Source organism: Pinus tabuliformis, chromosome 1_1, assembly GCF_031772625.1.
Source record: "Pinus tabuliformis cultivar Carrire ecotype Pingquan chromosome 1_1, CPIR1, whole genome shotgun sequence".
NCBI classification, from domain to species: domain Eukaryota; kingdom Viridiplantae; phylum Streptophyta; class Pinopsida; order Pinales; family Pinaceae; genus Pinus; species Pinus tabuliformis.
Window position 1 is genome coordinate 36,540,955 of NC_142297.1, and position 16,152 is coordinate 36,557,106.

The following is a 16,152-nucleotide window of genomic DNA, read 5'->3' on the forward strand; positions in this document are numbered from 1 at the left end:
GTGGAATATCATAGTGTTGGGTGATCTAATTTCATGAGGTGAAGAAGGGCTTTCATGCTAAGAGGATGATGCTGGGTCAAAACAATTGGTTGTAATCCTCTTTGCTATTCTTGATATGGGTAGGCAATCCTCTTAGCGTAAATCCCCCATACTTAAATTCAAAAAGAGTCAAGGGATCTCTACTTGAATGGTTCATGAGGCACAATACTTGCTAAGGTTTTGCAAATGGGGTAGCAAGCTAAGTGGGCTTGATTGTGGAAAAACTCCACAGTTAAGCGCGCTTGAGCCAGAGGAGTTCTGGGATGGGTGACCTCCTGGGAAGTCCTGGTTACCGGGTGCAAGCCCCGGAAGTGATGATTGATGCTATGTGATTCGTTCTCCACATTTCACTAGTTTCAATCCCACTTCTTCACCCCTGTGAGCATCACCCGATGCAATGAGTGCTAAGTGAACTATTCAAAAATCATGATAAATTAGTCAGTTACGACTACCTCTCATGGAAATGGTCATACGTTAATGACTTACTTAACGCAGTTGAATCCCAAAATGATATCTAATAATGCACTGCGTAAATCCCCCATACTTAAATTCAAAAAGAGTCAAGGGATCTCTACTTGAATGGTTCATGAGGCACAATACTTGCTAAGGTTTTGCAAATGGGGTAGCAAGCTAAGTGGGCTTGATTGTGGAAAAACTCCACAGTTAAGCGCGCTTGAGCCAGAGGAGTTCTGGGATGGGTGACCTCCTGGGAAGTCCTGGTTATCGGGTGCAAGCCCCGGAAGTGATGATTGATGCTATGTGATTCGTTCTCCACATTTCACTAGTTTCAATCCCACTTCTTCACCCCTGTGAGCATCACCCGATGCAATGAGTGCTAAGTGAACTATTCAAAAATCATGAGAAATTAGTCAGTTACGACTACCTCTCATGGAAATGGTCATACGTTAATGACTTACTTAACGCAGTTGAATCCCAAAATGATATCTAATAATGCACTGCGTAAATCCCCCATACTTAAATTCAAAAAGAGTCAAGGGATCTCTACTTGAATGGTTCATGAGGCACAATACTTGCTAAGGTTTTGCAAATGGGGTAGCAAGCTAAGTGGGCTTGATTGTGGAAAAACTCCACAGTTAAGCGCGCTTGAGCCAGAGGAGTTCTGGGATGGGTGACCTCCTGGGAAGTCCTGGTTACCGGGTGCAAGCCCCGGAAGTGATGATTGATGCTATGTGATTCGTTCTCCACATTTCACTAGTTTCAATCCCACTTCTTCACCCCTGTGAGCATCACCCGATGCAATGAGTGCTAAGTGAACTATTCAAAAATCATGAGAAATTAGTCAGTTACGACTACCTCTCATGGAAATGGTCATACGTTAATGACTTACTTAACGCAGTTAAATCCCAAAATGATATCTAATAATGCACTGCGTAAATCCCCCATACTTAAATTCAAAAAGAGTCAAGGGATCTCTACTTGAATGGTTCATGAGGCACAATACTTGCTAAGGTTTTGCAAATGGGGTAGCAAGCTAAGTGGGCTTGATTGTGGAAAAACTCCACAGTTAAGCGCGCTTGAGCCAGAGGAGTTCTGGGATGGGTGACCTCCTGGGAAGTCCTGGTTACCGGGTGCAAGCCCCGGAAGTGATGATTGATGCTATGTGATTCGTTCTCCACATTTCACTAGTTTCAATCCCACTTCTTCACCCCTGTGAGCATCACCCAATGCAATGAGTGCTAAGTGAACTATTCAAAAATCATGAGAAATTAGTCAGTTACGACTACCTCTCATGGAAATGGTCATACGTTAATGACTTACTTAACGCAGTTGAATCCCAAAATGATATCTAATAATGCACTGCGTAAATCCCCCATACTTAAATTCAAAAAGAGTCAAGGGATCTCTACTTGAATGGTTCATGAGGCACAATACTTGCTAAGGTTTTGCAAATGGGGTAGCAAGCTAAGTGGGCTTGATTGTGGAAAAACTCCACAGTTAAGCGCGCTTGAGCCAGAGGAGTTCTGGGATGGGTGACCTCCTGGGAAGTCCTGGTTACCGGGTGCAAGCCCCGGAAGTGATGATTGATGCTATGTGATTCGTTCTCCACATTTCACTAGTTTCAATCCCACTTCTTCACCCCTGTGAGCATCACCCGATGCAATGAGTGCTAAGTGAACTATTCAAAAATCATGATAAATTAGTCAGTTACGACTACCTCTCATGGAAATGGTCATACGTTAATGACTTACTTAACGCAGTTGAATCCCAAAATGATATCTAATAATGCACTGCGTAAATCCCCCATACTTAAATTCAAAAAGAGTCAAGGGATCTCTACTTGAATGGTTCATGAGGCACAATACTTGCTAAGGTTTTGCAAATGGGGTAGCAAGCTAAGTGGGCTTGATTGTGGAAAAACTCCACAGTTAAGCGCGCTTGAGCCAGAGGAGTTCTGGGATGGGTGACCTCCTGGGAAGTCCTGGTTACCGGGTGCAAGCCCCGGAAGTGATGATTGATGCTATGTGATTCGTTCTCCACATTTCACTAGTTTCAATCCCACTTCTTCACCCCTGTGAGCATCACCCGATGCAATGAGTGCTAAGTGAACTATTCAAAAATCATGAGAAATTAGTCAGTTACGACTACCTCTCATGGAAATGGTCATACGTTAATGACTTACTTAACGCAGTTGAATCCCAAAATGATATCTAATAATGCACTGCGTAAATCCCCCATACTTAAATTCAAAAAGAGTCAAGGGATCTCTACTTGAATGGTTCATGAGGCACAATACTTGCTAAGGTTTTGCAAATGGGGTAGCAAGCTAAGTGGGCTTGATTGTGGAAAAACTCCACAGTTAAGCGCGCTTGAGCCAGAGGAGTTCTGGGATGGGTGACCTCCTGGGAAGTCCTGGTTACCGGGTGCAAGCCCCGGAAGTGATGATTGATGCTATGTGATTCGTTCTCCACATTTCACTAGTTTCAATCCCACTTCTTCACCCCTGTGAGCATCACCCGATGCAATGAGTGCTAAGTGAACTATTCAAAAATCATGAGAAATTAGTCAGTTACGACTACCTCTCATGGAAATGGTCATACGTTAATGACTTACTTAACGCAGTTGAATCCCAAAATGATATCTAATAATGCACTGCGTAAATCCCCCATACTTAAGTTTTGTTTGTTGTTTAAGCGTCTCTTTTCGGGCATAGATCACATTGCACATCTTGTTTTTGGTTGAGTCTTTTATTCACTAGTTTGAAAGGAATTCTCTTTTGTGCTTTGCATTTGCTTGTGATTAACTGTATTGGAAAATGTTTCATTGAAGTGAGAAGTGTTTGTTAAAGATTCATTCCGTCATTTCATTGAAAAATACATAATTCTAGTTTGCAGAATCAATATGTTACATTAGTTAGCATCAATGAAGACTAGAGTTGCATCGTCATTTGCATTGGAAAAGAAATGAATCTTCTTTAATAATGAAAGGACTACTTGAAGTGTGTTTGATAGGAAAGATAGGAATTGGAAAGAGGTTTTTCATCATTTTTTTTTCAAAAGAGAAATAGTGAAAATGCCATTTTTCTTTTGATTGCTTGTTTTGTTGCACTTGAGTGTGTTTTCTACTCTCATTAGTGTAGAAAATTCATTGATTGAAAGGGTCTTGTCTCATTTAGCTGCATATAGGTGTTTTTTGAGTCACATTGATAAGGCCGGAAAACCAAGAAATAATTTAAAGATAAACTATAAAATGTATTCAATTAACCTAAGGTGAATTTGAAACCTAACGATCACATTTTAGAAGGTCTAGGGTAGAGATGTGTTCCGACGTCTTTAAACCTAGCAGTCGTCATTTGCATCAGCACTAGACAATGCTAGTACAGACTTGTGCTCCCCGTACCGTCGAGTATATAAAGGAAGACCAAACTAGGTTGCAATCCTTTATCCATAGGAAGCTGAGTTTGATGCCTGCTAACGTGATACACCGAACACAACATTCAGGGAGATTGCCTACCCATACTTCTCGGTTCACCGGGAGGTATTCTACAATTCACAGTTACCTGGTAATCCTTTTTGCCTAGATCATCCTAAGTGGAAATTTTGATCTTTTTGACTCCCTAAATATAAAAGATCACTTGAGCACCTGTCCTTTAAAGCTCATTTGAAACCAAAAGTGATAGAGTCACCTTTGCTTCTTTCTCGACTCTTAAAACATGAAAGCACACCAATTTGTTTTTGCGTCTTAAAAAATTGTTGCCCATGATCTTATAACATTCCTGTTAGGTATTTTTCTAGAAGACATCATGAGTATACCTATAAAGGCATTTTAAAGCCTTGAAATCAATCTCTCTTGTGGTTATTTGAGACAAAATCATCATGGTTGAACCAACTGGTTTGCCTAGTTCCTCTTCCTCTCCTCTGTCTGAAAGATTGTCTGATGAGTCTTTTCTATAATTGCTACAGTCACTTGAGGACCAAGGTGTTGATCTTGGAATTCTTTTAAGTATTCAACCTTTGTCATCTCATCCTCCCCCTTTAGATACTCGGTCACTTTCTAACATTGGCATGGAATCTCCGGATAATCCTATCCAGACTCTCGAGATTCCATTGACTTTTGAAGGTCAACTTGGACTAGTTGTTATCCTCCGAATCCTTTGTTTGATCCTATTGTGATATCACCTCAACGTCCATACAGTCCGTACAATCAGCTAGGTATTATTTTGGAATTATCCCCTCAAACATCTTTGGTCATCTGTTGTCACTTGCTTTCACCCATGGAATCAGAAAGTGAAATCCTAGTCTCCTCTCCGGGTCACTTGGAGGTTTCCACTCCATGCATAGTCGAGGATCTTGATATCCTTTCCCTCCTAAAGGTTTCCCTTACATGGGAAGTATTATGACCAGTGTTCATCCTAAGTTACCGAATAATTACGTGTCTTTAGCTCAGTTGGTTTTAGGCATGCCTACTACCTCATCACTATATCACAACCCTATTTGGGCATTTGGAACTATGTCTACCACAGGTTCATTTATTTAGAACCCGACCTCCTACCACAGGTTCGTTTATTTAGAACCTGACCTCCCAACATGCAGTGATTTCTGCAGTTACTTCAATCTTGGTGCAACCCACCATTCCAAATCCTCTTGTTTCATCAATGCAAGTAACCCGTCTAGTTCAACCGACAATCTCGAGTCATGTCGTTGTCAGTTCTTCAATCCCTCCTATAAGTGGACAGGTTATGCCATTGCCTAGTGGGAAAAGTATGAATGTGTCTATGATGGCTAGTACAACCAATGTGAGTGGTATACAACTTGACATGGCTGGAATGAACCAGCCCTCTTCAGGTGCCATTTTAAACCTTTTTGGTCCTGCTGGATCGAGCATTGTCCAGTACCAACAACCGAACCCTGTTGGTCTATCCGGGTCGAGTAACATCCAGTACCAACAACCTAATCCTATTAAAACAAGATGACACTCAGCTGATCCTTAAATCTACTCTCCTCATAACTATTTATATCCTTCAATTAAGCTCTTCTAATATCTTCATTCATAAAGTGCTGATGATGGATCTCGATTGGGATTTGAAACGTTGACAGAAAATGGTTCATACTGTGGATTCTCCAGTAACTGAGTCAAAACCTAATATGGCTCAGGTTCAGTACCAACCTCCTTATTTTCCATATGGTTCACAAGTGATGGTTAATCTACCCTACATCCCTTAGCCTAGACCTTATGTCCAACCCAGTCCATCCATCATGCCTGGTGGGTATGGCAAGATACAGTTCGAGTGCTTTCAGGGTGTCATTCTGGGAACTTTTCAAGTACCTTTGCAGCAGTAAGGACAACTTTTGCAACAGCAAGGGAAACCTTCGTTGCATCAAGGGCCATTCATGCAGTAGCAAGGCTAAATGATGCCACAGCAAGGACAAATGCAACAACCACAGGGGAAGCCCTCACAATAGTTGCAGCAAACCATGCAGCCGCAAGTGCAGTATGCACCACAATCCTCCCAGCCTATGCCTTCTATGGTGAAGTAAAATTCTAAGTCCGGACACAAACAATTCCTCTAGATTGATAGCAAGTCTAGCCACAAACAAGAAATTCTATGGAATATTTCCTTAGGTTAGAATCAATTAAGAGGGCCTACCTCTTAGTGCACTTATCCCGTTTGGCGATGAACTTGCTTGCTTGCTCCAGCTATCTCTCGTTTCCTTCTTCAAACACCTGAAACAAGTAAACAACATAAAACAACAACCGTGATAGTAGACAAATTCTAATTCAACATACTTAACAAGTCAAGAAGCATTAAACCATAAACATATGAGATGACACATTATGTAGGAAATGAACCGATAGTTTCATATATATTAAATCAAGAAGATATTACAACTGTTGTCTTGACGTTGTTGTTCTCCTCCGACAAATATGGGTTCCCACACACGTCCGTTAGCATTCCACGATGGCCTCGATAATGATAGTTTTAAGGCTCTTCCCTTTAGTCTTCATAGTAAAACAAATCCACACTTCTCCCTCACACACAACTAGAGAGCTACAACTATGAGTAACTTGTTGATTACTCCAAACTTAATTAGCACTAGCACACCAACACTAACACTAGCTTGTGCTTGGGAAAATGGGAGGTTTATATAGCATGAATGGATGGGAGATGGTTCCTCTTCTCATGGGATAAGGATTTATCTCTTGAGGTAGTTCCATATTAATAGGGGAAAGGATCCCAAACTGACATCCTCGACTCCATCCGGCCCAACCATTTACCAAACTTTTGTTACGAAGCTTCTAGAGCTGGAAGCTTCGACTCGTTTAAAAAACTTTCCAAAAGAGGATTGGCATGAATGGAACAAGGCTTAGTTGCTTCCGTTGGTGCTAGGGACAATTTTAATCCCTCCATATCAGTGCGAGGAGGACACTAGTCATTAGCTCCAGTCTTGTAAACTGAGAAAAATAGAATTTTTTGGGAAATGATGCAAATGGGAATTGTTTAGCTCATGCAGAGGGACACAATGGGAGTTTCTTCATGAAGGTAAATCATGTAAGGTTCACTGTAGAGGTCCTGTAGGATCATGGAATGGGGAGTATAGGGATAATGACAGAATACTATGTACCAGATGCCCCCTAAAGCATGAAGGCCGAACTAGAGTGAGGGATGAAATGCTATATGAATCAGTGCGGGGAACCAGAGTATATTGTCGAAAAACCTGTAATCAAATACAAAAACATATACATAACTGAAAACTCTGGAAAATGATAAATGAATCATGGGATGGACACAACCATCCATAGAAAGATCATGCAAATGGATCTAGGTATGGGTGCAGCTATCCGATAAAGAGGATCATATTCAAACCAAGGTATGGTCGCAACCATCCAACAATGAGAAGGATCACATATGACAACTCATGGTATGGTTGTAGCCATACCTATCAAAAAGAGAGACATGTATATCAAAATGATCATGTCACATCACCTTGAAACCTAGACTTTTGTAATCTGAGCCTAGGGTCTTGCGCTCCAACACGACCCGATCAAAGTACAAATTCTAACATGTGAATATATGTATTGATATTGAACATGCTAGAAAATCGCTTGATTACCAACTAATGATGTAAACTATTAATAAGTGTGAGAGAAAACACATTTAATGACAATGGAACTCAAGGTACTATCAACACAATTCATGGAATGTGAATAAAGGAACTGAAGTCAAACACCCGTGAAATCACTCGATGGAAAGCTAATGTTGTGGACTTGTCGTCGAGTGCAAAGAACTTGCCATTAGGGCATGCAAGCTCTAAGGCACTGGAAGGGAGTCTATCGGTCGAATTCCCAGATAATGAGCTGAAGTTGACAGGAAAAAATTGTGTCAAAGGAGAGCCATAATGTATCCCATCTCATCGACACGAGACAAATGGATGAAAAATTATTTTGGATGATACAAAGAATTAGAGGTAAGTGTAACTGCAGAAGGACAACTCTTGAACATATCAGCGACACTACTGGAAGTTAGCAGTGTTTGGATCCAGAGGATCAATGGTCATGATAATGTGACAAAGATCAAATGGAAGGAAAAAAATAAATGGCCCAACCCATGAAGGTCGCAGATGAAGTGAGGATATCCCAATCCGACATGAAGTAGAAGGTGTCATGTTCAAGAGTGAGCTGTCGACACAAGTGATTGAATTTCCTTCCCCCACCATTTCTGGCAGGTACCCAAATTATTTTTTAATCGCAAGCTTGAAGGGGATAGCATATGCTTGCACTGTAAGTTCATTCTTCAGACGAATCCAACCTAGTAGGTTTAACGAGCCCTAGGAAGGAGAAGCTCATGTTCGTCATGGTGATGAATCTGATGTCATTTCATATTTTAATGAGTCTGACAAAGGTGCACTTGGTATCTTCTAAATGTTTAGATAGTTTGAAAATGACATGGAAAAGAAAACTCCACATGGTCCCTTTTCGTACATTTGTGTCTCTCGAGCCCGAAAAGGTAGAAAACAAAACTTGAGAAAACCACTTGACCATTTCAGTCAAGGAGTACCTTTTTTGTAAATAGTGCATCCTAGTCCGTAAAGGGGGTAAAAATATATTGGGCGCAAGATGTTTCACATCTGTTAATGAGTTCAAAATGACAAGAGCTTGACAATCTTTTCGTGTTTAAAGGGTCGGAAAAGAGCTTGAAAGCGGACCCCCCATTTTATTCTCTTTACGAGTCAAAAGAGAAAAATATTCGGCAATCTTTTCATTTGAGTTTTACGTGTCGAGAAAAGAGCTAAAATGTGACTTGACACCATCATCGAACATCCATCACCTCTCGCTGTGCAAAAAGGGTAATGTGAATTATCCAATTCTTGAGGAAATATAGGTCAAAAATACTTAAAAAACCCTAATATTTCATGAAAAGCTGAGTAAAAGGAGAGAAAAGTAAATATTTTTTACCATTTACTGTTTTACCTTATTGTGAAAAAAATTTCACCCACTTTTTCCCTAATTTTTTGAAAGCATATTGTGGGAGATCAGGAGGCCATTTGCTGAGCTACCACTTGCAGGTAAAAGCCAACTCGCTAAGCTCCATTTTTTATCCATTTTTTGGATTTCTGAGGTAGGTTTTGGCAAAAAAAAAATTGCCCTCAGTCGGTGCGATTTTTGGGCATGGAATCACGTTGGCCGAGGGTTGTTAAAATGCCCAACTATTCTGATGCCATGAATAAAAAAAAATCCATTTTCCTCTCAAATCCACCATTTGAATCCAAATTTTACTTGCCAAAAATGATTATTGACTTGAATACATGGTTTTTGCAGGAAAGAATCATCGAAAATGGTAGACTGGAAAGAACGTGAGCACGAAGATGTGGACACCCAGGCAATGAATGATCCAAACTTCTTGGACACCTTGAGGAATTATGGGCTCCTCAAGTTCTTTCTCACACTGGGGATGTAGGCTCAACCTAAGCTACTTCGATGCCTGATTAGTCTCTGGGACATAAATCGGGAAATATTTATCATTGGTGACCAGGAGTTGGAGTTGGAAACTTCAGACATCTATTTCATCACAAGACTATCCCAGAGAGGGGAACCAGTCAACCTATATGGGTCATGGTCGATTGGGGCACGCATATCTATGATACTTGCCGAACATTGCCAAGAAGCCCTCAAATCCAAGAGTGACAAGATTGAGATTGACATTGTGTGAGATCTGACACTCAGAGTGATACTATTGACTATCAACAGAGTGGTTGGGTCCCAGTCTAACAAGTAAAAATTTCTCTATGCTATCGGATATACAACACCGACGATCTTCAAGTGGGTGGAAGGCATGAACATCAACATGGAACGCTAGCTGTCAAAAGCTAAGGCAGGGAATTTGAAGCAAATTTTCTTCATATCTATAGTAGTGACTTTTTTCTTGGAAGGGGTTCCACTGTTCCAGTACCAGCTGATTGAGGTAGATCCGCTGATGCCACGAGACTCACAGATGGCCTGTTGGAGTCGTTTGATGCCTAGGATCAATGGGAGCTAGCATATGTCCTACAAGTCCACCTTTTCATGGCTACGACAAAAACTGATAGTAGTGGAGGATTGGCCATACAACAGTACCGACTTCCGTGGAGATCCGGATATGCCACTTCCAGATGGGGAGGATTTTGATGATGAAGGTAAACAATCAATTGTTAATTTTTTTATTTTTCAATTGTTTTTGATATATATGTGTTTATAACATTTTGTATTATCAATTCAGATGTTGGACCAGAGTGTCCTATTGGGATGTCCTCGATAGCCAGGTGCATTGCTCGCCAATTTGATGTCACTCCTTATCAAGAGGGGATTGACAATGAGGAGGATATCGCAAGGAACCTTGAGGGGTTTACTCGTGGTATCCTAGAGTATGCCTGGGTGGGAGACATCCCACGCCAGTACCAGAGGCATACAGTGGAAGTATCAGATCGAATTCACCGATTGCTTACTCATGTTGCATGAGAAGTTTCATGTTACCACGATCACCATGATGATTAGTTCCTAGGTCTAGAATTTACTTTTTTGAGGCCTGCGTGCCATGGATATATGAGGCTTGCAAGCTGCCAATGTTATTTCAACACACATATTATTTTTTGGGGTTTTGATGTATCAAACATTATCACCATATATATCTATCTATATATATATATATATATATATATGTATATATATATATATATATATATATATATATATATATATATATATATATATATATATATATATATATATATATATATATATGTTGTATTATCACCAACATATAATTAGCTAATGCATCTGTCAATGTAGTCATGCATCTAGGAATATGAGGATATGTAATATAATTAATATTTCTTTCCAGTAGATGAATACGTAGATACATTCTCAATATATGAGGGTTTCTGATGGAATATTTCCTGTTGAGTTGAAGGACAACAAGCTGTGAATCCAGGTTGACAACCAATTCCCAATGTTAAGAGCGATTTCTACTGACAACAATTTGATGACTGCGCTGTATTCAACAATGTTATTAGTTGTGAGACCTAAACAAATATCTTGAAGATCAATCAACTCACCATGAGGGTTACTAATGGCCCATGCTGTGGAGGATAGATTCCGGGTACTACAACAAGCATCATCAGTGAAACCGATGTGAGGAGTCACAAACATCTGCAAAGTAGGGAAAAGCATAGTAAACAGGGAAGTTGTTTGAAAACTAACATACCAAACCACACTGCACAAAAATGAATGACACACTAATGTACACAAGTAACCGTACAAGATGACCTAAGCATAGTACTTTTCGAGATAGAGCCCATTTCGGGGCTTGTCTAAAGGATTTCCTTCATAATCAATTAGCTCATAGGCCCCTTTTTGCAGCACTTGTTTAACAAAGTAGGGCCCATGCCACATGGGTTCAAACTTGCCTACCCGCAGATTATCATTAACTTGACCGTATAGTAAAACCAAATCATCCTTGGAGAATGCGCGATGGGAGACCGACCGATAGAAATGGGACTTGACTCGATTCTTTTGTGCTTCGATGACCAAAACAGCGAGATGACGAGTCTCATCTAGCCATTCCAAATACAAGAGGTGCTCTTCTTGAGGTGAGGTTTTGAGGAGAAGTTCGACATCTAGCTTTAGTGAAGGAATTTTGTACTCAATCGGTAACGTTTCTTCTAGACCATAGACAAGCTGGAATGGTGTGAAACTAATTGTGTCCTTGGTGAAGGTTCGGTAAGCCCATAGAGCTCAAAAGAGCGTGAGATGCCAATTGGACTTGTGCATCCCAATAGTATGTTGAAGCATTGTAACCAAAAATTTGTTCACAACTTCAGCTTGACCGCTGGCCTGAGGGTAATATGGGTTGAGCCATTGTGGCACAAACCCAATGTAGAGGTTAGCTCATCCATCATTTAATCTCAAAAATGGGAGCCATGGTCAGTGATAATGGCTTGAGGTACGCTGAACCTGGAAATAACGTGATTGAATAGAAATTGAGCTGCTATTTTACTGTCTGCAGAATATGTAGGCATCGCTTCTACCCATTTGGTGAAATAATCCATAGTAACGATAATATAACCATGCCCCCAGACTGAACAATGGTTACATGTCATGTAGTCAATGCCCCGTTTGGCAAAAGGAACAATGGTAATGATGGGGTGTAGGTGAGTGGGTTGGGCGTGCATCTTGCACTCGTAAATTTGGAATTCATGGCACTTACAAACAACAAGGATGCAATCCTTAAAAATGGACGGCCAAAAATAACCAGCGCGAAGGATTTTTTGAGTAGTAGCATAGCTAGACATATGACCACCACATGCCCTAGAATGGAAGTCATTGAGAACTCCCTCAGCCTCTTCAAGAGTGAGGCATCGGCGAAGCACTTAATCGACACTGACTCGGTATAAAGTATCTCCAATAATACAGTAGGGTTGGGAGTGATGCCGCATGCATCAAAGATCATCCTTACTCAACGCGGACCGTAATGTGGATGTCTGGAGATACACGATGGTATCACCGTACCACGAGTCAAGGGTGCTTATCAGGAAAAGAGTCTCATCCGGAAGGTGTTCATCTGCACCAGTGGGGAGAGACATAGAAGGAAGAGAGCAAATCAATTCGGAAAAAACTAGTGATTTCTTAGATTTGACAGTAGCAAACACCAAATCGAATTATTGAAGGATGAAAATCCATTTAGAGTACTTTCCCCCCAGTAAAGGACAGGTCAGGATGTAGGTCATGGGGTTGCATTCAAAAATCACAGTAGTATTGCATAAGAAAATGTAGTGCCGAAAGCATTGAAAAAGATGTACGACAGCCAAAGCTAACTTCTCAACATGGGCATAACACATTTCAATGTCAAGGAGATTGCGACGGAGGTAGTAGTTAACATGTTCATTGCATTCATCATGGTATTTTACTAAGACCATAACAATGGTTCTAGGGGCTGTATCTAGCTAAAGGAAGTAATCGCGATGATAATCAGGGTATGCAACAAAGGAGCATTTATGAGGAAAGCCTTAAGGTCATGGAAAGACTTTTGGGCAACCTCATCCCAAACAAAGGGCATTCCTTGCTTGAGAAACTAGGTAAATCCTGAAGCTAGCCCACCATAATTGGCTATGAAATGACAGAGGAAATTTGCTCTTCCCTGTAGGCTATGCAGTTGGTGCAATGAAGATGGCGGGGGGGGGGGGGGGGGGGGGGTAAATTAATGATGGCCTCAACTTTAAGGTGATCAAGGCAAATACCATATTTGGAAATGATAAAATCGAGGAGTCATCTAGATTCGACGTAGAAAACACATTTATGTGGGTTTAACTGAATGCTATAGTGTCTATCGTGAAGCAAAATATGTTGAAGATGGTCAGGTTGATCGTGTCGCTTATGAGAATTAGCGGGAAGGTCATCTAAGTAACGTTGAACGATGTTCTGAATGCTGTGAAATGCATAGGACATCGCCCTCTAAAATGTAGCCCCAACATGTTTTAGGCCAAAAGGGAGATTTTTGTACACGAAAGAACACCATGGATGAATAAAAGATGTCTTTTCTTGATCAACCGATGTAATGTTAATCTAGTCGTAACCAGAAAAATCATCCATAAAGGAAAACATTTCACTCCCAATGCATTCATCAATGATCTGATCAATGAAGGGAGTGGGATAGTTATCCCTAGGATAGGAACGATTGAGATCATGGTAATCGATGCAAACGCGGACTGTGCCTTGTTTCTTTGTCACTGATACAATATTTGACACCCAACATGTGAGAGGGATCAAATAAATGAATCCAACTTTGAGAAGTTTTTCAACTTCACCCTTGGTAGCGGTGACTTTCCTAGGGTGCATTGGGTGGAGCCGTTGGCGAATAGGCTTCGTGTGAGGATAAGTTGGTATTTCATGTACGAAAATGTTAGGAACAATGCCAGCCATTTCCTCATATCACCATGCAAACACATCACATAATTCTTGAAGAAGACAAGTATAGATCTTGATCTCATCCAAAGAACAAGTTACCCCGATATGGACATTTTCAATGACACCAGGCTGGCCAAAAATATCAATTGGCATCGTTTGGGTAATATTACCCAAATTTCCTTCCGACCATACTTCATGCTTCATGATTAACACCTGAAGTAGTAGGGAAGGAAACTGAGAAGAGAACTCCTCAAGAAAAGTAGATATGATTGTCGGGCTAGGCAGGAACGAGGAATGATGATGAGTATCATTCCAAGGTGGTTCCTCCAAAGAAATTACTTCCATGATACTCTCGTTAACAAGAAAATTCTTGGCTAGGGGGTCAGGAGATTCTGAACTGCCAAGCCATGGGGATGAGAATACGTATCGAGAGAAGACCTCGAAAGAAGAAAATAAGAGGATACGTAACTTGAGGCCGAAACAATTTCCACGTAATTGACTTCAGTAGGACTAACTGTGATCTGGATTTAAATAGGAATACAACAAAATACAGAGATAACCATATACACAAAGATGCAGCGGAAATAATACTTCATTTCATTAATGGAAAATACTGAAACATGCTTACAACCAGAAATGGAAATAAACCAGCTAGGGCGATGGTAGTTTATCTCTGAGAAGATATGTGGTGGCTACATGCCTCTGAACTGTGTTACAATGAGACTCAAAGGCCTATTTATTATTGATAAACAATGGAAAACCCTTCACATCCCAAAACCTAACCCTAGAAGATGAAACGCCAAATTGTGGGCCCCGTTTTGGGGTGAGTTGGACAACCAACTTCCTGGGGTCGCGAATTGGTCATATTATCTCCGTTTGACACGCATGATAGCCCATTGGAAAGATATCTCCGAGGACTTGTGTTATGAGTGGGACTCTTGTGGAACTCACACCACTTTCCTGTGTCCTTCTTTAGCTTCATGGTGTTGTTCTTTTCTCGCGGCTTCGAGGGGTTGTCTTTGGTCACCCTGCCTTGGCTTTGTCCTTTGGGCTTCGGATTTGCAGATCCAAAGTCTCGCTTATTTTGTTTGAACTTTTGCTTGATTTTGACAATGCATCGGTATGTTGTGCTGAGTGAGGAGACGTTTTGGAGTCGAACATGGAAAGGCATCGCCTGATTACCAACCAATGATGTAAGCTGTTAACAGGCGCGAGAGGAATCACCGATGATGATGATGACCCTCAAGGTACTACAGTACAATTCACATGGTGTGAATAAGGGACTTGGCGTCAAACACCACACAAAATCTTTCGGTCGAAGGTCATTGATGTAAACCTGTCGCCGAAAGTGAGAAACTTGCCATTGAGGCATGCAAGCTGCAAAGTACTGAAAGGGTTGTTCCTAAGTCGACTTCTTGGATAATGAGTTGATGTCGACAAGAAGTGACCCGTCATAGGAGGGCCTTAATGAATACCACATCTACAACATGGAATGGAGTAAATGATTTTGGAGGTGAAAACGATCTGATGATACAGGGTTCAGGGTGGCGGTCATGAAAGAATGGAGCATGAATGTATTGCAGCGGATGAGACACAGGCGAATTCTCTAAGCGACTTCTCTTGAACATACTGGTGACATTGAAATGATGGATTGGTAGCGTTAACCCTAAATGTGGATGGTGTGATGGACCAATGGTAATATGACCAGTGAACGGAACAACCCAACCCGACTCGGATGCGGAGCGAAAGTGTCACGTTCAAGAGCGACTTGCTACCAATAAAGTTTCTTCAAGTTTTCTTCCCAATTTTTCCCCAGTCATTGCTGACCAGTACCTCTTTATTTTTGTCAAGCTTGAGGAGGATAACATATGCTTTTTCTATAATTTTCCCTTCGGGCAAACCCGTCGCTATATTTTAACGAGCCTAGCGACAGTGAAACTCATTCTCGTCTGTATGGAGAAGTTTGTCGCTATTCGGTTTTAACAAGTTTAATGACAAAGATAACTCGGTCCTTTTCAATTTTAGAGAGTCTAAAAAGGGACGTAAAGGAAAATCTAGTGATCCTTTTTCGTCATATAATCCCTTAAGTCCAAAAAAGTATAAAATAATACAAAAGGGATGAATTTTCGGTAATTTTAACGAGCCGAACATTAGACAAGTGCTCGATCTTTTTGTGTAATAATCCCTCAGATTGGAAAATATTAAAATCTAGAGGAG